At 49.2% G+C, this 26,828-nt stretch overlaps 1 protein-coding gene across 3 annotated transcripts in view; it reads left to right on the top strand.

The window, feature by feature from the left end:
- Positions 1–26,828, top strand: part of MTUS2 (microtubule associated scaffold protein 2) — a 478,717-nt gene that overhangs the window by 15,004 nt on the left and 436,885 nt on the right. For 2 of the 3 annotated variants that reach the window (XM_047755832.1, XM_047755831.1), the window contains exons 2-3: positions 950–1,039; positions 1,871–1,943. The exons of the other annotated variant lie outside the window; for it this stretch is intronic. The gene's annotated coding sequence lies outside the window, so the exon portion shown is untranslated. The remainder of the gene's footprint in view (positions 1–949; positions 1,040–1,870; positions 1,944–26,828) is intronic. 3 annotated transcript variants of the gene reach the window in all.

Consider the following 26,828-nt stretch of genomic DNA (forward strand, 5'->3'; position numbering starts at 1 on the left):
AGGTTGTTTTTAAATGCTCATTGGCTACAAATAAGCAGTGGGTCTCACCTGGCCTATCACCTTGGACCTCGCCACCCTCCTGCAGAGTCGGAGTGCTGATTTTGACCCTACGTCTTATCTTCAGAGAATTGATTTGAAAAACAGGGAGTAAGAAATAGATGAATGGTATAAAAAGAGATCAGAAAAGTTTATTTGGCAACCGGTCACATATGCATACCCAAAAAAAAAATGATTTATGATAGGTTACTGCTTTAATGCATCTCCTGGTAGGAGGGAACCTTATTTAAGCCCTTCCTACTCCATCTCAGAAGAAAACTCCTTTTGTGAACATGTGAAGTTTCTCCCCGGGGCACTTACAGGGCCTCTGCTCTGTTGGTTTTAGTTCCAGTAGCATTGCTCGTGCCCCATTCTTGGGGCATGGGTAGTGGTGGTGTGGTTGGGGTGGTGGTTCTTGTGCGGGGGGTGATGTTCGTAGCAGTGGGGGATGGGTGGGAGTGGGGGTCGGGTTAGGTCCTAGGATAGATGAGGTACTAGGTATATCATTGGACAGAAGTAGATGCTCCCATCATGCCGTCTGGACTTGGTTTGATTTGCTCGGCGTGGTGTGGTGCTCCCCCCACGTGAGCTCTGGCAGCTCCTCTGCCGTCTCCCCCGTGCATCTCACTCCTTCTCCCGGCCACTCCCCGCATCTTACTCCTCACCCACTCTGATGTGCCTTCCCTTTCTCCCACCCTGCTTAGCGAGCTGCATTCTTACTCTTGCCTTTTTGCCTTCCAGCCCCCAGCTTTTCTCTCTGTCACATTTATGCTCTTGGAAAAGACTCTTACTGTTGCAGGGGGGAAGCTGAGAGAGAGCTGGCAGCGCAGAGGGCCGGGGTGGGAAGGAAGAACTGAAAAGATACGCTTGAGCTCTTCCAAATGCTGGAGGCGATTCATTTATTGTTTTTCAGGTGCCGTCAAGATGTGTCGGGCTGGAAGGGAGACAGTTAATACCCGAACCACTGAGGCTGCGCAGAACAATGGCGTGTGCAGAGCGATAGGTAGTTTTGAAGATTTCATTGTTTCATAATCACTAGGGTTTCCAATTCTTAGTTTCTTGTTTGGAAAAATGATGGCATTGTAATTTTTTGCAGGTAAAGAAGGGTCGCATATCAGTAATTTTGTATGACCCACCCAGATAATTGTAGGCATTCTGTGGTATCGTGGTAGCAATTGGGAGGAAAATTTGCATCTTTTCTACTATTTAGCAACTAATCTTCTTACTGGACAGTTTAGAGAGGAAAGTAATTTTTGCTGATTTATTTTGAACTACAGCTTTATTAAGGATTTAATTCAGGTTAGTATTGTTAATATTGTAGGGTTTATAGTTCCTCTGGGTTTTTATTTCTTTTGAATTATAAGAAATTAAGGAGCATCACGGGGTATAAATTTGGTGCAATTTAAGAAAATTAAGATCTACAAAGTGGACACGATTATTCGTGTATCAGAGGTATTCTTCCCCTGATAAAAACCACGTCTCAAGTCCTTAAAATGCTTCATGTATATGGTGTATTTAAGAATCAGTTTTCGATCATTAACTACTTGAGGGATTAAGATAGAGAGAAAATTGAAGTCATGTAATCCATTGAGGATTAATCTGAATATAAGATGAGGTATTTCTGAAATCCTAGACATGGCCAATGGAAAAACGGTGAGTTTATTGAAACAACTCCCATCATGAAGAGTTTATTTGTGACACAATTACTGCAGAGACTCAAGAACTCCCGCACTGTAGTTTTCAATGAGAAATAGTGTTATAATGAAGCGCCTGTTCGTGCTTTCCTGGATCTAGCGCCTCTCTTCTGAATTTTCCTGTATCTTTTCTTTCTAAGGTTTCCATACCGGGATTGCCAACTAGGGCACATTGTCCCCACTGGCAGTAAATCTTGTTTTCTGGGGGTCCAGGTGAGTTTATGTGGATTTCTCTTGGATTTGACCCCATTTTAACTGGGGCCCTTAACTGCCTCTTCAGTGTTGTGTGACACCTGCTGGTGTTCATAGGAAATGGCGGCGGTAATTTTCGGTAGCTCTTCTTAATGATGCAGGCACCTGAAAGTGGATTCTCACATGAAAGCGTGAATTCATTTTCCTTTTTTCAAGATGTGAGGAATGTATGCAGACATTGACTGAAACTCAAGGTCAAGCGAGGTGTTTGGTTCCCGATTTTAAATTTGTTGAGTGTCCACAGCCGACATCCCTTTCCTAGCGGTAATGAAGCTTCTCCGGTGACACACGGTTGTCGTGGGATTGTTAACGTGTGTTTAGTAATATCAGTTGACAGAAATGGGACGAGAGGATGCAGTCGTAGTTGAAGGCTTGCTTTGATTGGAGGATGTGCTTATTGAGAGCAAAAGATCAGCCTGGGGCAGGGAACGGGGGAGTCAGTGCAGTGCAGAGATTATTGAGTAGAAGCTTTAGTGAACAGCCAAGACCACGGAAAGTTGAAGACATTTGAGAGAAGCTTTTCTGAGGGCTGCTGCTGGTCCATATGGCATTTTGTGCAAATTAGGCAAAGCCATCCTTTCCACAGAACTTTTACTTCCATCTGATGAGAGAGCGGTTGGACCAGGCTGATTTTTAGAATAAGACCATTTCTTGCCATGTGCCAGAAACTTGTGATAGAAATAAGTCACCCATCTTTAAGTCATCACAGTTGTAATCAAAATACAGACCATTTTTGGAAGCATAGAGCCGCTAGCAGTGTGGGTGATGCCCCTTTGAACGGGGTGGCCTTGCAGTTTGCAGCCTGAGCAACTGCCAGGCTGGCTTTGCTTTCAGGACAAATTGTAAGGGAGGGTGGCTTTTTATTAAGTTCTGGCCCTTGGGGATGAGGAAGAGAAGTAACCATGGGGGGTATGACTTTGACTGGACGTGGGTTGCATGAAAGAAACCTAGCAGAGGGACAGTGGATTCTGTAGGTGTGGAGGCCAGAGGGCAGCCTGAGTTTTCTAGGCGTAAAACGGTGGAGGGAAGACCTAAACCCAGCGAATGACTGAGTTCCTACAGTGGTGGTCGAGAGTGTGTGCTTTCGGGTTCCCAGCACTTCCGAGGTGGTTTGATTCTGTGGGTCCACACCTGCCGTGTTCTTAAGGACTCTTTAAACTTGAGGGGTTTTTCCCACGAAAGCATGTAGTTACTTTCAAAATGTTGACTGTGTCCGTAATGGCTGGCCCTTCCCTGCTTGGGAGTGTTTGTCTTCTGCTCTTACGTTGTTATTGGTGGGTGCATCTTGGTGGACACATACAGGGTGAGAGAGAGCCAGTGGAATGTTGGGTCCAGGAAAAGGCCTGCAGGCCGTGAATGAGCCTGAGGCCTGATGTATGATCGAGATCAAAAGAACCGATGTGGGAGTTCCCGCTGTGGCGCCGTGGAAAGGAATCTGACTCGTATCCACGAGGATGCGGGTTCGATCCCTGGCCTCTCTCGGTGGCTCGGGGATCTGGCATTGCCACGAGCTGTGGGGGCTCCGATTTGCAGTGGCTGTGGTGTAGGCCAGTGGCTACAACTCCGATTCGACCCCTCACCTGGGAACGTTCATTTGCGGCAGGCGTGGCCCTAAAAAGCCAATAAATAAATAAATAAGTAAAATAAGGGCTAGGCGGTGGTGGTTGGTAACTGGGGTCAGTCTCGGGTGAGGTCGTGGTGGTTGTGGGTGTGGTCAGGGTGGTGAGGGCGGCTGGGGTGCCATGGTGCAGGGCTGCCCCCCCCCCTCCCCGGGACACTGATGACTCATCAGAAGGAAGGGAATGAAGAAGGAAAAGCTGCCAGGCCAGAGACAGACAGGACATGGCCCGGGGAAAGCTTTTGCCTTCTTGGGTGCCAACGACAGACTTGAGGAGAGGGACCTCCGGGGGGCTTCTGTCTGTGAAGGAGCAACACGTTTTGTGACCGCACCCCTCATCCACCTCGTCCTCCCCTGGAGGACGGCCCTGCACCTCGAGAACCACAATAAAGAGGGTGGTTGTGATGCCGGTGACACCGGGGTTCGTTTCCCACACCCCTGCCGTGGCCCACATCTCTTCCGTGGGGGTGTGTGTGTGTGTGTCTGTGTGTGTGTGTCTGTGTGTGTGTATCTGTGTGTGTGTGCGCGCGGTGGTGTTTGATCCTCTGAACACAGAGGCGGAAGAACACACCATCAGTCAGGAGAACCATGGGTGTGATTTACGGGAAAGGGCCCTGGTGCTATTTCACATCTGAAACCTCTCCCCACCCCCACCACACATACATGGTCTGTGTTTTGAAGAAAGAACTGCTGTGAATCTTTTTCTTTCTTTCTTTTCCTTTTTTGTCTATTGGACCGCACCTGTGGCGTATGCAAGTTCCCAGACTAGAGGCAGGATCGGAGCTGCAGCTGCTGGCCTATACCACAGCCACAGCCACGCAGGATCCAAGCCGTGTCGGCCAGCTACACCACAGCTCATGGCAACACCAGATCCCCAACCCACTGAGTGAGGCCAGGGATCGAACCCGAATCCTTATGGATCCTAGTTGGATTTGTTACCACTGAGCCATGATGGAAACTCCTTGGATTTTTTTCTAAATGAGTTTAGGGGCAGAAAGAAAAGGAGAAAAGGATTACTATGAGTCCCTCCCCTCCCCCTGCGTAAATGCTTGGCAGTCAGTTTCACTTCGCTTATGGATATCATGTCAAGTCTTTTTCTTTGCCTTTGGAATACCAAGGAAAGAGTGAAAGTAGGAGGATGTGTTTGGGGCATAGTATTTGGTACCTGTCATATTGAGCTAATCATTTTGTGTTCCATTTTTCCTTACTACTCATAGGAAAAATGATATTTGCTACTAGAAAATATTTGTGAAAACACGGGCTTCGTACAGGTTAAAACGAAACCACGGTGTCAAAAGAGCAGCCTCGGCGTCTCGTTGTCATTAATCCTCAGGAGTTTAGGGTTGACCTGTCTCAGCACTCTATGATCCAGACAACTGTGGTGCTGACTTTTACTGAGAGATGCGCTGTGCTGATTATGTAAAGATGTACCTGCTCGAGATGCAGCTGCAAAGAGCAGCTTTTTGAAAAGGGGGGTTCACGGGTCATCACCTGGCGGAGGGTTGGTAGCACCAGGTACCAGGCGGCTGGAATGGAGTGACTGACCGCAAACATGTCAATGCCGATGCCAGTGCTGATGCCGTCACTGCGTAGCGAGCGCCTCCAGGCGAGCACGTGACCCTCGTCCGCTCCTTGTCCCTGAGACACTCTGGGGCAGCTGCTCCCTCCACTCTCGTTTTCCAGCTCCGTAAATGGTGAAGGTTGGAGGGGGGCTGGCGGCCAGCCACGCCCTTAACCACTGGGCCGGACCCCCTGCCTGGACACCGGACCAGACCCACCCTCTCCTCAAAGTCTTTTTCACCTCTCGGTGTCTGTGAGGTGTCAGTAGCCTTCCTCATTCCCCGTCACTGGACGCTTGGTAGCTTCATGGACCGAACTGCTTTAAAACTGAGCGGGCATCCTCTATCGTAGGACGGCACCAGCCGAGCAAGGCCGGGGGAATCCTGGAGAGAAATTTGCACCCTCTAATGAGATGCGAAGGGACTGTCGGTTACAATTTGTTTCCTGGTGGCCTTAGAGATTTTTAAAGACTGCTTTTTTTTTTTTTCCCCCACCAAAGAAGGTCCTGTGATTTTGAAATATTTAAATGTCAAATAGGACTGAAATATACTCAGCTTTTGAGTATGTGAGGCATCTCAGCAGTGTGTGCGCTTTATTTTCCGCTTGAAAACCATCCTCAGGAGTCGATGAGAAGCAGTGGGGTGTCAGAATCCTTGATTTCAGGGATAATGAGGTTAATTTTTTCCCAATCCATCTTTTCCTTAGGCAGAAAACACAGAAGTAGAGACCAACTACATTTTAATATGTATTTATTTATTTACAATATTGAAATCCAAAAATCCAGGGCCCAGAATTTTAGGAAATGGGGTGTTGGGGGGTGAGGGGAGGCAGAATCAATAGAAATCACATGGACGATCCCACTAAGATGATAAGAAATCACGTCGCTTCCTCTGTTGTCCGTTTTCAGATGGTGCATAAGACGGCTCGGTTCGCCCTGCCCTGCTCTGAAACGGTCCGATACATACTGTTACCCGGCCTCTCTAGCTCAGAATTAAACCTGTGTTCTGTTTGATGCGAGGCCAGATTTTATTAAACCCGGTCACCAGGGCACACACGCAGGGCCCTGGATCCCACTGGCACCGTGTCATCTGTGGTAATTAGTGGGGAAGCCCGCCAGTAGGCAGAGGAAACGGCTTCGCTCCTGCTCTGAGAGGCAGATAGCAGGGAGCTGTGTGATATTTGAGCGTGCGTCCGTCCAGTTCATGATGAATTACAGCGGGAGTCCCGGAAAAGTTCCTGTGATATGCATATTATGTCAGATGAGGTCATTGGATATAAAATGATCACAGAAATTACAGAATTAAAAATGAATGGGTTATTCAAGTGCTGTATGACATGACTCGAACTTGCACATCTTTCAGACACTGTGGATTCCGCATCCCCCTCCTCCCCCCCAATCTTCCCTTTTCTGGAAACACTGAGACCCTGCGCTGCCATCAGCCTACGGGCAGTGACTTCCCGGGGCCGAAGCTCTGGACTTTGCACAGAGAGGTGACCCGAAGGTCCATTTCTAACTCTTTAGAGGTTTAGTTTGGTTCTGTCTGACAATAGGAGAATGAATTAAATGGCTTTGTCAAATGCCTGAAAAGGAGTGTGTATTTAATTTATCCTGTTTTTATAGTTGTTATTCATTGTACCTAGCATCCTGATTTTTACAAATGCTGTGTGTGTTTCAAGTCCAGCTGCTAAGATGGGGCCATTCCCCTTTGAGGCCAGGATCGGCAGAAGGGTCTTTGTAGAAGTAGCTGATCCCCTTGCAGGTTGGGGACCCGCCCTGGCACGAGGGGGGGGGAGGACGTGGGCATCTGTGCCTTTTCTCATCTTGCTTCTCTGGGTCCCGCACGTCGCCAGAATGTGAGCTCCAGGAGGGCTGGCATCCTGCTTACTCACTGCCATCTTCCTGGCACCTGGACCCTGAACACCTGACACAGGCTGAGCCCTCAGTGAATGTTTGTAGAAGGAAAGGGGCAACTTGCAAGCTTATGACTGGGCAGCGGAGTCCTTTCTCTTTCATCTCAATCAAGGGGAAATAGGAAAACGTCCGCGGCCCTTCTTTCCACAGCAGAGACCTACTGAGACACAAGGTGAGAGCGAGGCTTCATTTAAGACACTGGAAAGAGGAGGGATCCTTTATTCACGACACATAACGCAGTGGCAGCGCTGGCTTTATGGTGGGGTCTCTGATAAGCTGGATTCCTCTTCACTCTCTTTTATGTGGACACTTGGTTATCTTGGTCACTTGGAACCAGGTCATCCGCGAGCCAGGACAAGGACAATGTGGCATTCGGGAATACTGTGGCTCATACCTGGGTCTGGCAGTTTGGAGTGTGTGACCTGACTTGTGTCACAGTCTCCTTACCGTAAGATGGGATAGCACCTGCCCTCTGGTTCCATAAGGGTCTCGAGAGGTTGCAAGGGAGAGCCCCCAGTGATGTCACAGAGCCTTGTTTAAAAGTCTCCTTGAAGTTGACATTTTTAGACTTCAGAAACTTAAAAAAACATATACAGTTTTCTAAAAAATATATATACAGTTTTTAAAATACAGGCACATGTTGGAGACATCCTGGGTTAGGTTTCAGACCCCTGCAATAAAGAATATCTCAGTAAAGCGAGCCACAGGAAATTTTTGGCTTCCCAGTGCACATAAAAATTCATGCCTAACACTATACAGTAGTCTGTTAAGTGTGCGATAGCATTTTGTCTAAAAAAATACAACGTACTCACCTTATTAAAAATACTTGATGGAAGGAGTTCCTGTTGTGGCTCAGCACTAATGAACCCAACTAGTATCCATGAGGACTCGGGTTCAGTCCCTCGCCCCGCTCAGTGGGTTAAGGATCTGGCATTGCTGCGGTGTGGGTTGTAGACATGGCTTGGATCTGGTTGTTGCTGTGGCTGTGGTGTAGGCTGCCCGCTGTAGCTCTGATTCCACCCCTAGCCTGGGAACTTCCATATACCTTGGATACAGCCCTAAAAACATTAAAAAAATTTGATGGCTAAAAAATGCTAACCATGACCTGAATCTTCAGGGAATGGTAATTCTTTTTGCAGTCATAATATTAAAGATCACTGACCAGATTGTAACAAATAGAATAATAATGAAAAAGTTTGAACTCTTTCGAGAATGGCCAAAATGTGACACAGAGACATGGAGCAAGCAAATGCTGTTGGAAAAATGGGGCCGTAGGTTTGCTTGATGCAGGGTTGCCACAGACCTTCCACCGGTAAAAACCACGGTGATTTGCGAAGCACACAGTGAGGGGTGAGAGGATGGGTCTGCCTGGGTTCAGGGAGGGCCTGGAGGGGAGTGTGATTGAGCCCTGAGGGGCACGGTTAGGCGTTTCCAGAGCCACCCGGATCTGAACTAGTTTGTTAATGAACCGACATTCTCAAGCCCACGTGGGAGCCAGGTGAGAGGACCACAGGGAAATCTCAACTAAAATTTCGAGGTCTGCCAATCCAGGGCAGCTTTCTATTCCAAGTTTAATTAATTAATTAATTAATTTTTTTTTTTTGCTTGGGCCGCTCCCGCTGCATATGGAGGTTCCCAGGCTAGGGGTCTAATCGGAGCTGTAGCCGCTGGCCTACGCCAGAGCCACAGCAACGCGGGATCCGAGCCGCGTCTGCAACCTATACCACAGCTCACGGCAACGCCGGATCGTTAACCCACTGAGCAAGGGCAGGGACCGAACCCGCAACCTCATGGTTCCTAGTCGGATTCGTTAACCACTGCGCCATGATGGGAACTCCCTCCAAGTTTAATTTAAAGGAATAGTAATATGGGTGCTAACCAAAATCTCGGAAGAATTAGACTGGAAACACTGGGCCAGTTATAAATTCTAAGAGGCATCTCTGCTCATTGGATCATTTTAGCATCACCCAGAGCCCACAGGGATACACTCTGAGTCCATGAAGTCAGAAGCCGTTTGTGCCCTTTATTTATTTATTGTTATTTTTTCATTTATTTGTTTTTTTTTTGTCTTTTTGTCTTTTTGCCTTTTCTAGGGCTGCTCCCGTGGCATATGGAGGTTCCCAGGCTAGGGGTCTAATCGGAGCTGCAGCCACCGGCCTACGCCAGAGCCACCTGCAACGTGGGATCTGAGCCACATCTGCAACCTGCACGGCAACACAGGATCCTTAACCCACTGAGCAAGGCCAGGGATCGAACCCGAAACCTCATGGTTCCTAGTTGGATTCATTAACCACTGCACCATGACGGGAACTCCCGTTTGTGTCCTTTAAATAGTTGAGTTCTGGTTTCCTTTTTTTCTCTTCAGAGGAAATTAAATTATCTGGGCAGGTCCATCTCCACAGACTATTATAAATGTGCAAATAATATGCCACTTGTCTGGCGGGTTTTTATTAGACTGCCTGTCGGAAGAACTCATGTTTTCTTCTGCTTCATGTAGAAGCAGTTCAGGAAAGAAAGCAGCCTTTCATGTATTAGGAAATCACACATTTAACAAGACCAATTAGTTTTAATAGGAGAAGGGTATTAGGATGCATTGTCCCTTTTTTGGGGGGGGGGGGGCTGTACCTGTGGCATGTGGACGTTTCCAGGCCAGGGATTGAACCTGTGCCACAGCAGTGATAATGCCGGCTCTTTAACAGCAAGGCCACCAGGGCGTCTTGAAAGGCAGACATGATGGGAATGACGCACCTGCAGCGCTTCGCCAGTCCCTGTGCCTCATGCCTCCTCTCTGCCCGACAGGTGGTCAGCAGCACCTGTTGTTTCCTTACTGGGTGCTGGGCTGCTTCAGTGCCCTGAGCTGTGACCAGAGGCGTACACAGAAGAGGGCTCGGTAAATTACTGGGTGAATGAAAATATCCCAGCAGGGCATGGAGGGCTGATGGCTTGTCTTTGGTTCTCACGGTCTGAGATGGTAACAGTGTGGACGCGTTCATGTCCCCCCCTTAGGACGGCCCTGTGTCTAGGATGGCGAGAGAGGCCTGTCACTAAGGAGATCTTCTTTGCAAAGTGGAATATATTGTAATAGGCTCGAACAGTTTGGAGTTTCCGCTAATAAAGTCAGTGTCACTTGAATCTCCTGGGGGCCCTTTGGTTCCCCGTGTTGGATTTGGCGCAGAGGGGAAGGTGGTGACTCGGGTGGAGCGCCCATCTCCGAGGGTAGGGACAGGGCGGAGGGGGGCATAGGTGCTCTGAGAGGGATGGAGCAGTGGATGGTGAGTGGTCCCAAAGAAAAGGATGCCCTGCCAGGAAGGAGTGGGGTGTCAGGCACGGATTAGATTCAGGAGGACAGTGAGTAACTTACAAGACTTTAGGACTTCTTGCCATCTCAGCTCTCTCGTTCATTCCCTGCACTGTGTCACCTGTCTTGTTGTTGCCCCGGCAAATGATGAGGAAGTGGATGGGGAGCTGGTAGGCGGTTTGCAGGGCAGGCCTCGTTTCCTTCGCCACATGGCCTAATTCTTCGCCTATGACTCTATGAGCGTCTCTCCAGACTTCCTTTTATCCTGGGCTGTCTCAGCACCTGCCAGGCCCATCTCCCCCTGGGGCACCCTCCAAGGAACCCAGATGGCAGCTCTGAAGGATGCCACCTTGGGGTTATGCTCTCAATGCACCTGGGCCTGGTGTGGCTCCAGTGTCTGCAAAGCGCAGCCTTGGGAGGAGAAACGGAGGGAAGAGCAGAGCTAAGCCTGTCTACCTGACAGGGCTGGCATTTACCAGGCCTTCTGCCTCCCAGGCTAAGCCCTCACATTATCTGACCACTCCATGGATTTCCTTGCAGGTGCATGTCTAGCTAGGTTCCTTAGCAGAAATACAGGGCTCTTCACACACGCCGGGCTTCTACGTTTTATTCAAATCTTGCACGTACTCCTTTCTTAGTTTAGGTGCTGAAGTGTTTCTTGAATGTCTGACCTGTCATACGTACTATGCTAGATGCTGAGAACATAAAAAGGAATAAAATTTGGTTTCTGCCTTCCAAGAATGTATAATCTAACGAGGTAGCCCAATATGTAAACAATATCAAAAGAATGGTTTAAGGGACTGTCGCAGGGGAAGCTCGAAGCTGGAACTCACAAACCCTGTTTTCTCCATCCTTCAAGCCACTTGGGGTGAGTATGTTTGGGGGTCCATCAGTACTGGTTTGATATTGATGTTTTATAGCTGCATATTATATGACCACAGTTGCTTTACTGGAAAATAATTTTAGATACTGTAAAACTATAATGGGAGTTCCCATTGTGGCTCAGTGGGTTAAGAACGTGACATAGGGGTTCAACGCCTGGCCTCAGTTGGTGGGTTTCGGATCTGGCATTGCCACAAGCTGTGGCGTAGGTCACAGATGTGGCTTGGATCCTGCGTTGCTGTGGCTGTGGCGTAGGCCGGCAGCTGCAGCTCCGATTTGACCCCTAGCCTGGGAACTTCCATGTGCCCAGGCGCAGCCCTAAAAAGAAAGAAAGGAAAAAAAGCTATAGTCAAATAGTCAGTAGTTAATAGTTAACTGAGTTGTACTCAGTTAATGGTGCCTCGTTTGACCAGAGAGACTACTCTTTCGGAAATATTTTCAGTAACGGGGCTGTGACTGTTGAGTCTAAAAGAAAATGAAATGAGCCAGGAGAGTGTCCCAGTGAGCGTTCCTATCACTGTCTTACAATCCTCTAGCCCTTCCGTCCTCTGCTGTTGATGAAAAGAGAGTTTTAAAGGCTGAAGGGCTAGATCTCCATGGAGGTGATTTTGCCATCTCTTCTGGGGACGTTTGGCACTGTCTGGAGACAGACAGTTTGGTTGTCACACCTGCTGGTGGCATCTTCTGATGGGTGGCGTCCGGGGATGCGGCTCATCATTCTATAATAACGTGGGACAGTCCCTGGAAAGTATCTTCTGACCCCAAATGTCAGCTGTGCCAAGGCTGAGATTCTCTGATCTGGTCGGATTGCCTCTATTTCTTGTATTCTCTGGAAACATTTACAATATCCAAAATCAAGTGTGCCCATCAAGATATAAAAGAGATGATTTTGAACAAAAGGGGGTTGGAGGGCTAAGTAGGAGGTAGAATGGAGGCAGTGTTTTGTTTTTTGTAACTTGTTTTTATTAATTAATGCGTAAGATTCACGGTGGGGTTACTGCTCAGGCTGTTCTGGAGAGCACTGCTAAGGTATCCGGTGTCTAGCACAGACTCTGTACCAAAGCACACAGTGACATGTGTTTATGGGGTGACTGCACGGGAGTGTGTAATCCTGGGGTTCGTCGTATTTTATTGGGTTTTCCTCCACGGCTCTTGTACATTTCTGCGGAGCGAAATGGAAAATGTGCTTTCGGAGTTTATGAAAGTCATTTCAAAGGTCCAAAGAGAGTGTTAGGTCCGTAAAAATAAGACACCAGCCTCTTCAAAAGGGAGACACATGAAGTCCGCTTGTTTGGGGAGCTGAACAGGCGAAAACACGGTGGAAATTCACAAAATCCCACTTGGTCTAGAGCCGCAGAGGAAGATGCTGGAAGCGGACGGCTGTCCCGAAAAGCAAACTCGACACGCACCCAGGACAGGAAAACAAGCCGCAGCACGCGGAGGGCCCTGAGGAGAGAGTCAGCTCAGCAGGAATGCTGTCGGGGGCCCTGGTGGGCCGTCTGTTGGGAAAAGCCCTGCCTGTCTCCGAGTTCCCCTCTGGACCCCTTGCCACGGCCGCCTGTCCCCGCTGAGTCTCTAAACGGGCCCCTCGTTGCCTCTCCCTGTTGCTCCCTGGTTCTGTCTGGATGCTCTGCTCTCCTCTCTGCCTTCGGCTTTTCCTTTACAAGATCCAGCGCAAGTTCTGAGCCCTTCGTGAACCCTGTCTGAGCTGTTGTGCATCAGATGTCATTCACCCCCCTGAGTCCTCCTCCCCCCAGGTCAGGAGTCAGCACGCAGCCGGCAGCACAGCGCATCGGGAAGGTGGGCCCGGAGCTGGGTGGAGGGGGGCAGGGATAAGGAGCAAGCAGGAGGACTCGCAGTGCGGAGACCTCAGCGGTTGAAAACGTTATCTGGGAAGAATTCATCAGCGCACAGGAAGAACCGAACAGCCCCCCTTCTGTCTGGCAGGAGCCCATTGGACGAGCGCCCACCGGGCAGGGGGTTTGGCCAGAGTCTGCACACTGTCCTGCTGCCTGCTGGCTTGAGATTTGGGTGAAGGTTCTGACAGTCTGCCTGGACAAAGACGGGCTGTGGAGGAGGGCTTATACCTGGTCTGCACACCCAGACCTGGAAGCAGGCAAAAGGGAGCTGCCATCCTGATACTAGGTTGAGCTGGGTACCCTCTGTGTGGGGCCCATGCCAGTGCTCGGACACAGGTGGAATCCACTGTGCTGCTCCGGGTTCAGCACAGAAGGTGTGTGGGTCTCTCGCTGTGTCCTGGTCTTGACCTCAGGCTCAGGGAGAGAGGACATGCTTGCTCATTGGCTGGAGCCACCCGCACAGGTCAGGGACCCATAGCCTCACCAGGGACCCTCTCCCCACGTTCAACCTGGAACTTTGCAACAGTTTGCAGAATTCCCACTGGTAGGGGGTTGTGATCAGCTCTGTTTAGAAGGACACTGCCACACTGTCCTGATGACTGTGGCTTTGTAATATTGCCTGAAGTCTGGGAGAGTGATGCCTCCTGCTTGGTTTTTGTTCTTCAGGATGGCTTTGGCAATTCTGGGTCTTTTGTGGTTCCATATAAATTTTTGGACTGTTTGTTCTAGTTCTGTGAAAAATGTCATGGGTAATTTGATAGGGATTGCATTGAATCTGTAGATGGCTTTGGCTAGTGTGAAAAACACAAATTGCCCAGAGGGTATGCTTAACATTAAAGCATCACAAGCAGGAGAAGGGAGAAGAGACTTGTGAGGATAAAGTTGAATTTTGCTCCAGAGAACTTTCGTTCTTTGTGCTGCATTTTTTAAGAATGCCTCTAAACCATCCCGGAGGTCAATCTTTAGACAGTTGATTCATTTTATGGCAAAAACTCAGACAGAGCCATTAAAATTAGAGCCTCCTGCTGGGTGTTAACATTTCATTATCATATCTGTCCTTATTGCAAGCACTTGTTTTTGTATGAGGCCACTGAGTGGAGAAGATTTACCTTGATGTTTGTATTCTGAATATTCAGTTACCTGTTTACCCTGGTTTCGTTTATTTCTGGATGAAAATTTCCCCTTTTTGTGTGCAGCTCAGTGTATCTCGAAGTTGCCAAAGAGAAGGGGGAACATCACTATTAAATGCTGATGATCATTTATTTGCAAGTTAAAATATATTCTGAAAAGAATGACAGCTTATTCTTGCCTGAAGCTTGTTTGTTCTGAGAGCTCTGAGGCGTCTCTAAGGGCTGTTTCTATGCTGTGCTTTCTTTCCAGTGTCTTAGCAATAAGGTATATTCCTGTTCCAGAAAAAAGCCTTTACATGTGTTGGTATAGGAAGTAGAGAAAGGTGAGGAAATGTGTCTGGAGTGGACCTATGAGAAATAAAAAACCCGCAACGTTTGCATAATTTCAATGCAGGGCTTGCCATTCTGAGAGAGTCTGAATGTATTTTAAATGCTGTCATGTCAGCACATGCATTTGTGTACCAGCATTGATGGAATTCATCTGAATGGTCAGGTGTACCTGAAGCCTTGGGGATGCTGGTCTGCAGAAAAAGGAAATTAGATCCTTGTTTCTAAAACATTGGTGTGTGTGTGTGTGTGTATGTGTGTACACACGTGTACTGTATATTGTGTTAAATAAATCAGAAGATTTTAAAAAACTGAAGGATCCTTGATTTACAATGTTTTGTTGGTTTCAGGTGTACAGCAGAGTGATTCAGTGATACAGAATATGTAATTAGTGATATTTATATGTGTGTGTATATATGTGTATATACATATATCTATAATATTTTCCAGATTCTTTTCCATTATAGGTTATTAAAAGATATTGAACGTCATTGCTGTGCAGTTGTTCAGTCCTTGCTGTTTATCTCTTTTATATATAGCAGTGTTTATCTGTTAATCCCAGGCTCCTAATTTATCCCTTTTCCCACCCAAGGTATTTATTGAGTGATTATTGTGTACTGTGTACTCTGAAGATGTCATGGATACAAAGGTGACTACGACATGGCCCTTGCCTTCCAGAAACCCAGAGGTATAAGCAGGTGAATAAATGATTATGATCCAGGCGGAAAGGGTCCTGACCTGGGGCTTGAAGTGTATACAGTGGAAGGCACCTCTTTAAAAGTGTACAGAATTACAAAGAGAGCATTCGGTAGAGAAGTGAGTATTTATCTTGAAGGGGCTTGTGCGGATGAGGAGGCGGAAGTGTCAGCTCCCATCGCTGGGCCGTGGGAAGTGTCCGGAGGGGTCGGAGCTCCTGCAAAGGACCCAGCGCCCACCTGTGGGCCTTGGGAACCACTTTCTGAGGAGGCAGCCCTGGGATTCGCTGTGTCCACTCTCCTTCCCCTAAGCCTCTTCTCCCTGCAGCAGCCAGAGTGGGTCTCTGAACCCTGGTTGAGGTCTCACCAGCCCCGGCTCGCAGGTCTCCGCTTCTCCCCATCCGCACAGAATGAGCCCCATGTCCTTCCCCCCAGCTCTCCTGAGGTGCCAGCCGCCAGCCTTGCCGTTCATCCTCCTGACCCGCGTCTGCTCGGGCCTCCCCTCTGCGTACACAGTTCCTCCCCCGTGTGTAGCATGTGGCTGCTCCTTTGCTGCTCCAGGGTGGTCCTCAGAAGGGCCTCCCCACCCACCTGCACTCTCTGCCCTCTTCTTTTTCGGTTCTTTCCCCCAGAGCACCATCTCAGTGCCATCTCCTCACTCATTTGTCTGCCTCCCTACCTGGACTGTAGGCTCTGGCAGGATGTCTCCTTCTCTGCTGTTCTCCACACACCTGGGGTGGGCTGGGCACACAGCAGACCCTCGTGAACTATCTGTTAGATGACCAGGTGAATGAGGGTAGTGGAGAGACGTGGTTTGGGGACGGTGCTGGGGAGGTTTGTCCTCAGTGGCTTTCCAAAAGGGAGGTTCACAGTCTTCCAGGGCTTGAAATATTTTGAAAGGCTAAAATTGTATTTGTTTCTGAGCAGCATAAGATTTACAGAATTTCCAAATCCTTTGGAAGTGATTTCCCTGCCAGATGCCTCTGGACAGACAGCATCCAGTTCCCTGAGCTGGGTCTGATGCTGTGTTGTAGCGAACACCTCAATTAGATGTTCTGCTCTTTCTAAGGCTTCCTCTTAGACGTGGTTGGAAGAGATGTTACGTTAGAGAAGTGGGAGAGGGAGGGAAGCGTTCAAAGCATGCGATGTGTGTGAAGGGGGTGCAAGTTTAAAGGGGGTGTAAAAATTCCGTATAAAATATTTTCTTCTAATGACGGCTGTGTTCACCTCTCTGAAAATGGAAGCGGCAGCACGCGGACCATGAAGGTGGTCTTCTCTTCTTTCTGTATGTTCGCCTCTTTGCTTGGTAGTTTCTGATGGGGGCTGCATTCAAGGTGGGTGCCATGGGCGGGGGTGGGGGGTGCCCTGAAAGTGGGTGCCGCATGACGCAGAAACAAAGGTTTATTATGTTTTGCGGTAAGGATGGACACAGGCAGCTTCACTTGGTCACCTGTAATATTCTGAACTGAGGTGCCCTGAGGGAGTGGCAGCAGGGCACGTCCGGAAGGAACAAGTGCCATCCTCACACCTCTGTCCCCTTTTCAGGGTTAAGCAGATTTAGAAATCACATTACGTATGTGTAACTACGCTGAAAGAAGAGATAAGGGGCTTAAAAACAGAAACCAGCCATCGTACTCCACGTGAAAGTGCACATGAACGTCAAGAAAATGGCAGAATTGCTGTGGTTTCTGCTGCTCCTTGTATGAGAATTTCCTTAGCCAAGTGAACATAAAATGATAGCCTAATCCTACTGCACAAGAAGTTGGCCAAAAAAATTCAGTATCACCGAGGTTATTTAAAAAGACGGATTTAGAGTTGTGATTGCAACACTGTGTCTTGTCCAAACTAGGTAGTACCTCTTGTTGTATTAGCTGCTGGTCAGAGTACGAATACATACAATTTATTAACAGACAGGTGCACACAGGCAGGAGAATGCATGCTCAGAGTGTCTTACCGTTTAGGGTGTCCACTCACGAAAGTCTTGTACCCCCTGCTCACGGGTCCAGCTCTTCAAAAAAGGTGGTTCCCAGATGTGGGTCCCTTTTAGAAATGAAGACTCTCAGACCTCCAGAATCAGCTTCTGCATCTGACAAGGCCCCCAGGTGGTTTGCAGGCACATTACAGTTTGGGAAACGCCGTTCTAGGACATATTTTATAACGTACTGGTTCTGTGCTTTTGACACCAGGAAGTGGAATTGTGGTTTGAAACAAGCTCGGTTTTGAATCTTCCTTCTGTCACTTACAAACTTGACCTTAGGCAGCTCACTGACCGTCTGAGACCCTGTTTCCACACCTGTAAAGGAGAGATAACGGTACCTGCCTCCTGGGTGTGTGGGGGGCCCCCAGGATGTGCAGCAGGAAAAAGAGGAGATGAGAGATCGTTCTCTCTGCACCCTCCCCCCCCCCCCCGCCGGCCTCTTTAATCTGTGAGGCCACGGAAGGAGGACAGCTTATCTTTCAGTTTCAGAGCACAGAGATCTTTAAACTTTTTTGCTCATGCAGCTCCTAAAAGTTTTGAAAATTATACCTACCCTCATACTTTTCAAAGTTAGCATTGAAACATTTCATCGTAAGAGTAAAGAGTTGCAGAGGAATCCGCAGTCGCTCCTCTTTCTGGCTCCTTGGCTCCCAGCTGGTTTCTGAGGGGGACCTGCATTAGCTAATTCCGTGTGTTAGTTCCCTCTGTGGCAAATACTTCAAGTGGATTCTGTTTTCCTGATAAGAGTCTGACTGATATTCCAGTTTTTATCCATCTTCCAGTATTCAGAGTTGTCCCATTGTCACTGGCAGGTTTTAAAACCCGAATCAGCACACAACAGAGAGATTTGGGGTGTGTGAAGGCTGCCCCTGTGTTTCAAAACCACAAGAGGAGCAGATGAGGAATGAGGCTCCCAGGCAGAAGGATTTTGGAGAAAAGTACAAATAAGGGATGAGGAAACACAGATTCTCTTACAGGGAGCACCCTTGAAAAGCCTTTGTGTGCCCTGATTTGAAGAAGGCAGCGTTGCAACATCAGGCCCGTTGCATATATAGCTGGCACACAAAATGCTGTTTGAATAAATGGATGTGTCCCATGTCCCACATGTCCAGGAAATCTTGTATCGCACTTACGGGGCTCAAACTCAGGCCAGCTCAGTGCAGTGCTTGCCGAGTCTGACGCATCCTGAGGCCACAGCTCGTGGCTGGGAGGTGCCAGGCATCTCCGAGGGCCTCCCCTGCTGAGCAGGGAGAGCGGAGGGGAGGCAGGGCAGCAGGTAGAAGCCCCCCCGCAGTCACAGGCCAGCTGGAGGCGGGCTGCTCCCCTCCCTGTGAGCAGCAACAGCGGCCGTGCTGATGTTTGCAGTTGTGTGTATCTGCTGCCTGGCTTTGGAACGCTGCCATTCATCTGGGGAAATCTCTTTGACAAATTTGTGTACAGAATAGCAAGTGCATGTATTGGCTAGCCAGCTAATCTGGAAATAGCCTAAGGAGGACTTCTAAAACAGCTGCCTTCCTCCCCGCAAAGGAGCACCGTTTTAGCATCTTGGTTTACTTTTTGCTGTGATTTTATTAACGTATCCTGAACTTCACATACTTTTGCAAATATATCCTGAACTTCGGTCCACGTTAAAATGGAACGAGACGGGTAGAGTGTAAAATATCAAACAACCAAAACAAAGGAACATGGAAACAAACCCCCAAACCAGAAGGGGCGCTTCTGCCGAGAGAGACTTTGCTGTGTGGGGTGCTGGCTGGGCCGGGCTGGGCACTGTCCCCGGTTCACGACTTCTCCAGAGTGCCTCATTCTCACCGTGAACTTATCAGGTGGGTTGTCCCTCAGTCCCTTTTATTGACTGGGAAGACGAGACTCACGTATAGTCACTTGCCCAGAGCCACACAACCGATACGAGGCAAAGCTGAAGTTGAACCAGGCTCCAGCACAAAGCTTCTCAGCCACTCCATCCGAACCTCTGAACCCCTTAGTCATGGACTCTCTAGGGAGCTGTTGACGGTTCCTGAGAAGGCTGGTGGCCCTTTGTCTGGCTCACCGGGGAAGGGAGGACCTTGGCATTGAGTGTATTAGACAAGGTTAAAGTTCGTATTTAGCCAGAACACTGCTTCGAAGACCTGTCCTGGGCATCGAATGGGCAGTTACTTCTAGGGAGTGTTGCACAGTCGGAGAAAATTTGTGAAGATGCTGTCTCTGGAAGACAAAGGCAGACCTTCTTAAACTGAGAAATTTGACCTTCCAATGAATGATTCTTCTTTTTGGAAATCGGAAAGATTAAAGTCCTTTGGTCTGTGAGCTTTCTGGAGTGATTAAAGAGCAGAGATAGTTTTGGGGAAGCTGTCACCTGGGGGAATGGGACAGACAACCAGACGAGAGCAGCGTTGGCTCTTGATGGAAGGGAAGGTAAAGCATCTGGTATGTTTGGGGGACAGGTGACCAGGAAGCGAGGGGGCTTTCAGACCAGGAGGCAGGAGGAACCCGGGACCAGGCTGCCTCTTGGGAAAGTGGGAACTAGCTTGTAGTTTTGAAAGTCCACATACGAGCTGCCCCTTTCAAGCTTTTAATAAATAAAAAAGGACTGAGAATACGTTTGCTCTAGTCACATGGACCTAACAGTGAAAGACCTGTGATCAGCACCCAAGAGGGTGATTGGAGAGCAGAAACCGATGGGGGGCGGGGGATGCCTCCTTGAGCTCACGTCTGCGGAGTCTGACATATCGCTCACTCTGGTATATGCTGTGTTACTAGTCTTCATGCAGCCGGCCAGCCACCGTTTCCATAAACACCTTTGCGACCCTGCTGTGTGCCAGGCCCTGGGCTGGGCGCTAAAGACACCTGGAGAACAAAGCTGCACTTGGCCCTGATGTGTTAATCCCGTTAAAAAGCCCGTCTAGGCAGTTGCCGCAGTGCTCAGCCCTGCGCGGGGTGGCGAGGATATGCCTCATCAAAGACGAGGAGAAAGGAGCCTGGAGGGAGGCTGTGCTGCTTCCAGGGAGGCGGGATGCCTCCCTTCCCCGAGGGCGGAATTCTTTTACCAGAAGCACTTGCAAGTGAAGTTAACCAGGGACCCAGGCCTTTTGTACTTTGCATCTTTTTTTTTTTTTTACCTTCCTACTAGGTCAGTTCTGTCGCTCAGGAATGAAACCCACGGCAAAGGCAGCAACACTGAATTGCACACTTGCCTTTTTCACTGACCTGCTGTAGAAAATAATTTTGAGACTCACATTTGCATAGCAATTAATAATTGGCCGAGTCCTTTCATGTGCTTATTTAAATCCGTGTCTTTACTTTATCCTTCCTCTGCCTCCTCATCCATCTACCTCCCAGGTCCGAAGGACAGAGATGGGACCGTATCGTTACCTCCGGCAACATCAGGTGCATTTTGAAGATTTGCTGCATTGGAGGTTAAAACCAAAATCATAAGGGTGGCCGCCGCCTACCCTCTCCCCCTGTCACCTTAGCCTCTGGAGAGGGGGCAGATGCTTTCCGATGTCATGTGTTGGTTTCTCCTTCGGTTTGCACGAGGGTCTGCCCTACTCCAGAACGTGCACGGGGTGGAGGTTAGTGGGGGGTGGGCTTTGCGCAAAAATTTGAAGAATGAGTGAGATTGAGTTAGAAAAGGATGGGGGGGGGGCAGGTTCAGGCAGAGGGGGAGCTGTGCTGGAGGAGGACACAGCTACAAGGGTGAAGTCTGATCTTCTGCTTCCATCTCCAGGGCTTGTTCCCTGAACTAAGCTGCATCCGGGTAGGGGAGGGGAGGAAGAAAGTGGGAGAAGGTTCAGATACCGCAGGAGGAGTGGGGATGCCAGGAGGCAAGAGGGCTTCAAACTGGCATGAAGTGGCCGCAGGTACAAGGGAACAGGCTCCCTTTGGGGAGGGATCGTAGGTAATCCTCAGTGGTTGTTTAAAGAGTCTCCTCTGGAACTTTCCTTAGGCTCAGTGCAGAGCTAGGCCCTGTGCAGTCATTGCATTTGTCCTTCACACTAAGGCTCTGAATTAGGTGTTGCTGCCTCTGTTTTGCATCAGGAGGCCGAGGGGGCTTGGAACCAGGGTGGACGTGGCCCTGCCTGCCTTGGTTCCAGTTCTATTGTCAGGCCTGCAAGGCTTGGGTGAGGCCTGTGAGCTGCCGGGGGCATTGTCCTGGGCTGGACGCCTGTGGATGTCTGGATGGCTGGATTCTTTGGAGACACAGTGACTTCGGGGCCTGCTTGGGGACTTCTTGGGGACCTCTTCCTTCCAGGATCGTCATTTCTATAGAAAACACCTGTTTCTAGACCTATTCGTATACGGGGCTGTCTGGGTGCTGCTTTGCCCTCTAGGACTCGGAGTCCAGCAGGCTGACGCTGGCTTCCTCAGGCCTGCTCTCTGGGTGTCTGCCAGCTTCCACACTGTCCTAATTAGGGCTTTGGTGAGTTAGCAGCCTTCACTGTAACGCGGAGCCCAAGTAGCCACTGTTAAACTGAACTGCAGAGGTCAAACTTTATTTTCATAAAACATATTGACTTTTTAAAGGCCTGGAATAATCCTTCTGTAACAGATTTTAGAAAGACCACGTTTATCTGCGGAGCTTCGAGGTGAGACCTGCAGAGCGCAGAGGTCTGGACTGAGGACTGTGTGCGCTGCCCAAGAAAGATGTTTCCATAGGACGGGATGTTTCTGCTGGTCGGGTGGGGGTGGGGGTGGGGGGCAGACACCTTCCCGGCCTCATAACTCCTCCCCCCAAGTGTGATGAAAGACAGACTGTGGGGTTTTATTTCAGAATTAATCTTGCTGATCAATACACTTCATTCTGCCTGCTTTCCTTGCAAAACCTTGAGCCTGGGGGGTGGGGGGGTGGGGGGGGCGGAGTTAGGGAGGAATTAATTGCATTGCATTCAGTTGTGATCAGTTAGACCAGGCGCCGGCTATCTTTGACAAGCTGGATTTAGATTTGCCTCCTTGCTATTTGCTGCGGCGTTCTGCCATCTGGAAGGAAAGCTCCCGTTTGGAGATGTCATCAAAAGAATAGTCCTAGATTTTACTGAGATCCTCTTCTCTTAAACAAATCCTGCCGTTTCTTCTTTGCAGATAACTTTTCATTTCCTGTGAAAAGAGGCGAACAGCCGGTTTGTTAGAGGAGCGGATGAGTCAGCATTCTTAGCAGGCAGCCCTTGGCGGCTTTTTTGCAGGAATCCGGGGGCTCGACGTTCTTCCTCCGAAAAGGATAGCGTCTGAAGCGACGTGTGCAGAGAGACCGTGAGGATCCAGCAGCGACCGTCCCTGGAACCACGGAGACGGGAGCAGGAACTAGGTCTTGACATTTTCAGAGTCTCCCTGTGAAGCCAGTGGAGAGGCCCAGAGTGATGAGAGAGCAGGAAACTCGGGTCAGGGCAGCACAGCGCGCCTGGTGTCAGTGCGTGAAGTGCACCTGCAGGGGCTCAGCCCTTCAGCTGGCGGGGGCGCGGGGGGCAGCGGGGGGAGGAGGTTTCGGTCTTGGGAGGGGCCCGGCCCTCCCCTCCCGTCCCCTCCCCTCTCCCCGCAGGCCTCTCCGGGGGCTGGATGCGGGCGGACCTGGCACAGGCTGTGCTGGTGCTGCCCGGACCACTCCCCCTGCTCACTCAGCCTTTGCGGACGTCGTCCTTGCACGTGGGGAGAGGGGTGACCGGCCGCGACGGGGCAGCTCACGTTTGTGCCGTGCCCCTGTGACTCTCTGCGGGACGGCTGCGGCGAGGCCTGACACCCAGAGTCCTCCCGGCCAGTGGCATCTCCCTGGCTAGTTCTGCCCCTTCCAAAGGCTGTTCTTATCTGGGAATCAGTCTCTCAGGGAATCTCATCAGGCACGGAGAACCAGAGATGGTGGGCCTGTGCCGCTCAGGGACAGGGACAGTCGGACGCAGTGCTCCTGGCCGAGAGTGACTCTGCTGGTTGTGGGGAGGTGGGGGAGGCACGAGGGGCACTGTTGCAGTGCCGTGGTGTGAACAGAGAAAGAGCCCCCCGGGCGTTGGGATGGTATATAAAATAGGAAGTCGTATGTGGTGGAGTGGAATGCATTTGGACTTGTATTTTATTTTTGCTTTTTTTTTTTAAGATCACAGGTGGACATACAGAAGTTCCCAGGCTAGGGGTCCAATTGGAGCTGTAGCTGCCGGCCTGTACCACAGCCACAGCAATGTCTTGGACCTACACCACAGCTCGAGGCAGTACTGGATCCTTAACCCACTGAGTGAGGCCAGGGATCGAACCCGCATCCTCATGGATACTAGTTGGGTTTGTTACCACTGAGCTGCGACGGGAACTCCCACATTTGGACTTTTAAAGTGTGTAGGTTAATTGCCTGTTGGGTAAGATTTGTGCGGGCCAGCGGAGGGCAGGTAGCCTGCACATCCACATGAAGCCTTATAAGGTTATGGTTCTGTGTGGAGTTGGGAGACTGAGGTCGGACAGGCCTGTGTGGGTTCTGACCCTTAGTGGATTTTCTGAGCCTCCGTTCCTTTCACTCTAAAATGAGAAGGCCAGCCCAAAGGTTGCTTTGAGGAGTGCAGAAAATGAGTGTGTGTGGATGTGTGTTAATAATTGAAAAATCGCTGGCACTTAGTGGGGAGTCAGCAGGCAATAGCTGCTGTTATATTAAGGCCAAAAAATGATCTTTGAGCATCGTCTTCACAGGTCAGGAATCTCAGAGCTTTTTCTGTGTTGTTTTTGCTGAGCCCAGAGCAGTGCCTGGCATGTTGTGTAGGCACTGCAGTCGGCCCTTTGTATCCATGGGTTCTGGATCCTCAGATTCATCTAGCCGGGAATTCAGTCAACTGGGGGTGGAAGATGTTTGGAAACAAAATTCCCGAAAATTTCCAAAAGCAAAACTTGACTTTGCCACCTCTGCAACTGTATATAGTAGCCTTTACATTGTATTTACCGCTGTTGACATAGCATTGTGTTGTGCAGGCATCATGAGTCACCTAGGGATGATTTAGAGTGTACGAAGGAGGTGCATGGGTTATATAGGCAACTGCAGCATCGCTTTTGGTAAGGGTCTCGAGCATCCATGGATTTTGGTGTCTAAGGGAGCCCTGGAGCTGGTCCCTGCAGATCCGGAGGGGTAACGAGTGTGTGGAAGCATCTGGAGTGAGGAGGCAGGTACTCTGCACGTTTAGGGGAACACGAGTGTGAAAGGGGGCGGCCCCGGGGGTGTGCAGGGAGGTGTGGCCTCCTGGGACACTTGAGTTGGGAAAGGCAGCCTGAGCCTGGTTTGCCTGACTGTTCCCGGAGATGCCCAGGGGATTCGCCAGAAGTTCCCCCTCTTACGTTTTCCCTCCCCCCTCCTCCCTGTACACCGCCAGCTCCCGAAGTATGCTCGGAGGAAACCCTTTTTTATTTTTTTGTCTTTTTGCCATTTCTTGGGCCACTCCCGCGGCATATGGAGGTTCCCAGGCTAGGGGTCTAATTGGAGCTGTAGCCGCTGGCCTACGCCAGAGCCACAGCAACGCAGGATCCGAGCCACGTCTGCAACCTACACCACAGCTCACGGCAACGCCGGATCGTTAACCCACTGAGCAAGGGCAGGGACCGAACCCGCAACCTCATGGTTCCTAGTCGGATTCGTTAACCACTGTGCCACAACGGGAACTCCGAGGAATCCCTTTTTATTTTCATCCTTAACATAGGAGAAAGGCTGATGTTTACAAAAGGACTTCATCAGAAATAGACCCTGATACACACACACACACACACCCACGACTACATGTATGGCAAGGGAAGTCACACAGATCAATCCGAAGAGGGTTATTCAACAATATTGGAAACATAGCTGGTTTGAAACTTGGGAATCATTTATTTGGGATGACGCTTGATAAGGTGCAAATTCCAGATGGTTAAATCATAAAGAGCAATAATGCCATCAAACACTAGACACACCAGAAGAAATAGAATGTGATATTCATGAGGCCCCTGGAGGGTCCATGCCTTTCAAGGACGTGCCGTGATCAAGGGATCAGACTACATAAAAGTGAAATCATCTGAGGTGAAGGCAGAATGTAGCCAGAGTGGGACGCAGCCTGGTTGCAAATACGCAAATATGATCAAGTATTAATATGTTTGTTACACAAAGAGCTTCTCCGGGTTGATAAATAGTAGATAAGTGGGAAAAAAATGAGCCATTTGGAAGAGGTGGGGCTGGCAAACCTGGAAGGAAATAGGTCTGTTTCAGTAGCATCAAATGAGTGCCAATGAAAGAAGATACCATTTTTACCTACTACCCTGGAAAGACTCAAAGAAAGAAGGAAGGAAGAAAAGGAAGGAAGGAAAGAAGCAAGCAAGAAAGACTCAATGAAAACAGTACCTGGGCTGGCGAAGATATACTCTCTTATTTACATTTTGGGTTGTACCCTAAGTCAGTGTAAAAGTTTCAGAAAGCAGTTTGACAGGCAATCCCCAAGTCAATAAAGGTGCGACTCTCTAGTGATTTAGTGTCCCGCTTCTGGGAATTTAATCCTAAAGAAAGAGTACAAAAAAAAAAAAAGCAAAAACTATCTACGCACAGGGTGCTTGCCTGCCGCAGTTTCCTTTGTAACAGTGGTTATTAAAAGCTAAGGGAGTGGGACACGTCCCTTCGATGAATTCTAAAGGCAGTAAACGTGATTTTGTAGATGATCATAATATGGAAAATATTTATGGATGTTGACTGAAAGGTAAGAATACTGTTTTATGTACAAAATGACTTCAGGTAAACATGTCTGAAAAGAGAAGAAATCTGTAATAATAGATATTTCCTATTGGCGGGCTGGTGCTAACATTTCAGACTGTGTATTTAAGTAATTACCATTACAAAGGGTGATCAAAAGGAAGAAGAAACGGCAGGAAATAGGAACAGGTCAAAGTCATTTGCATGGGACCTCGCCTCCTGGGTCCCGTGCTCCAGCACCGAGCGTAGGAGAAAGCTTTGATAACGGAGCTCCCTTATCCACTGAGAGTTAAAGCAGAGCCCCAGGCTCATGAAATTCAGTTCCTCTTCTGCTTTCCCTCCTCCTTGCAGCTTCCCTCTCATCTTCTAAGCAGCTGGTTTCCTTGACTCTCAGGAACTAGCCTAGAGGCTGTTTCGTCTCCCAGATAAGTAGTTGATTCCACAGTAAAATTCACTTCCTTTTCTTTCCCTTTTTTCTTCTTTTTTTAAATGACCACACCTGTGGCATATGGAAGTTTCCAGGCTTGGGGTCGAATCGGAGCTGCAGCTGGAGTCTACACCACAGCCACAACAGGGTAGGATCCAAGCTCTGTCTTCAACCTATGCTGCCGCTTGTGGCAAGCCAGATCCTTAACCCATTGAGCGAGGCCAGGGATTGAACCTTCATCCTCACGGACACTGTGTCAGGTTCTTAACCCACTGAGCCACAATGGGAACTGCCACTCCCTTTTCTGATTCACAAGTTCAAGTCCTGTGCCGCCCTCCCACTGAGTTACAGTCTGTTGGTGGAGGGACACACCTTGCCCTCTGCAAAACTGCTAAGACGGACACGAATCATCTTCTAGTCCAGCGGTTGTGCCCTGGATCATTATGCAGAAAGCCACAGTGCCACTGAAGGGGTGTGTGTACCAGGTTTTGC

Source organism: Phacochoerus africanus, chromosome 13 (genome assembly GCF_016906955.1).
Source record: "Phacochoerus africanus isolate WHEZ1 chromosome 13, ROS_Pafr_v1, whole genome shotgun sequence".
Lineage (NCBI taxonomy): Eukaryota > Metazoa > Chordata > Mammalia > Artiodactyla > Suidae > Phacochoerus > Phacochoerus africanus.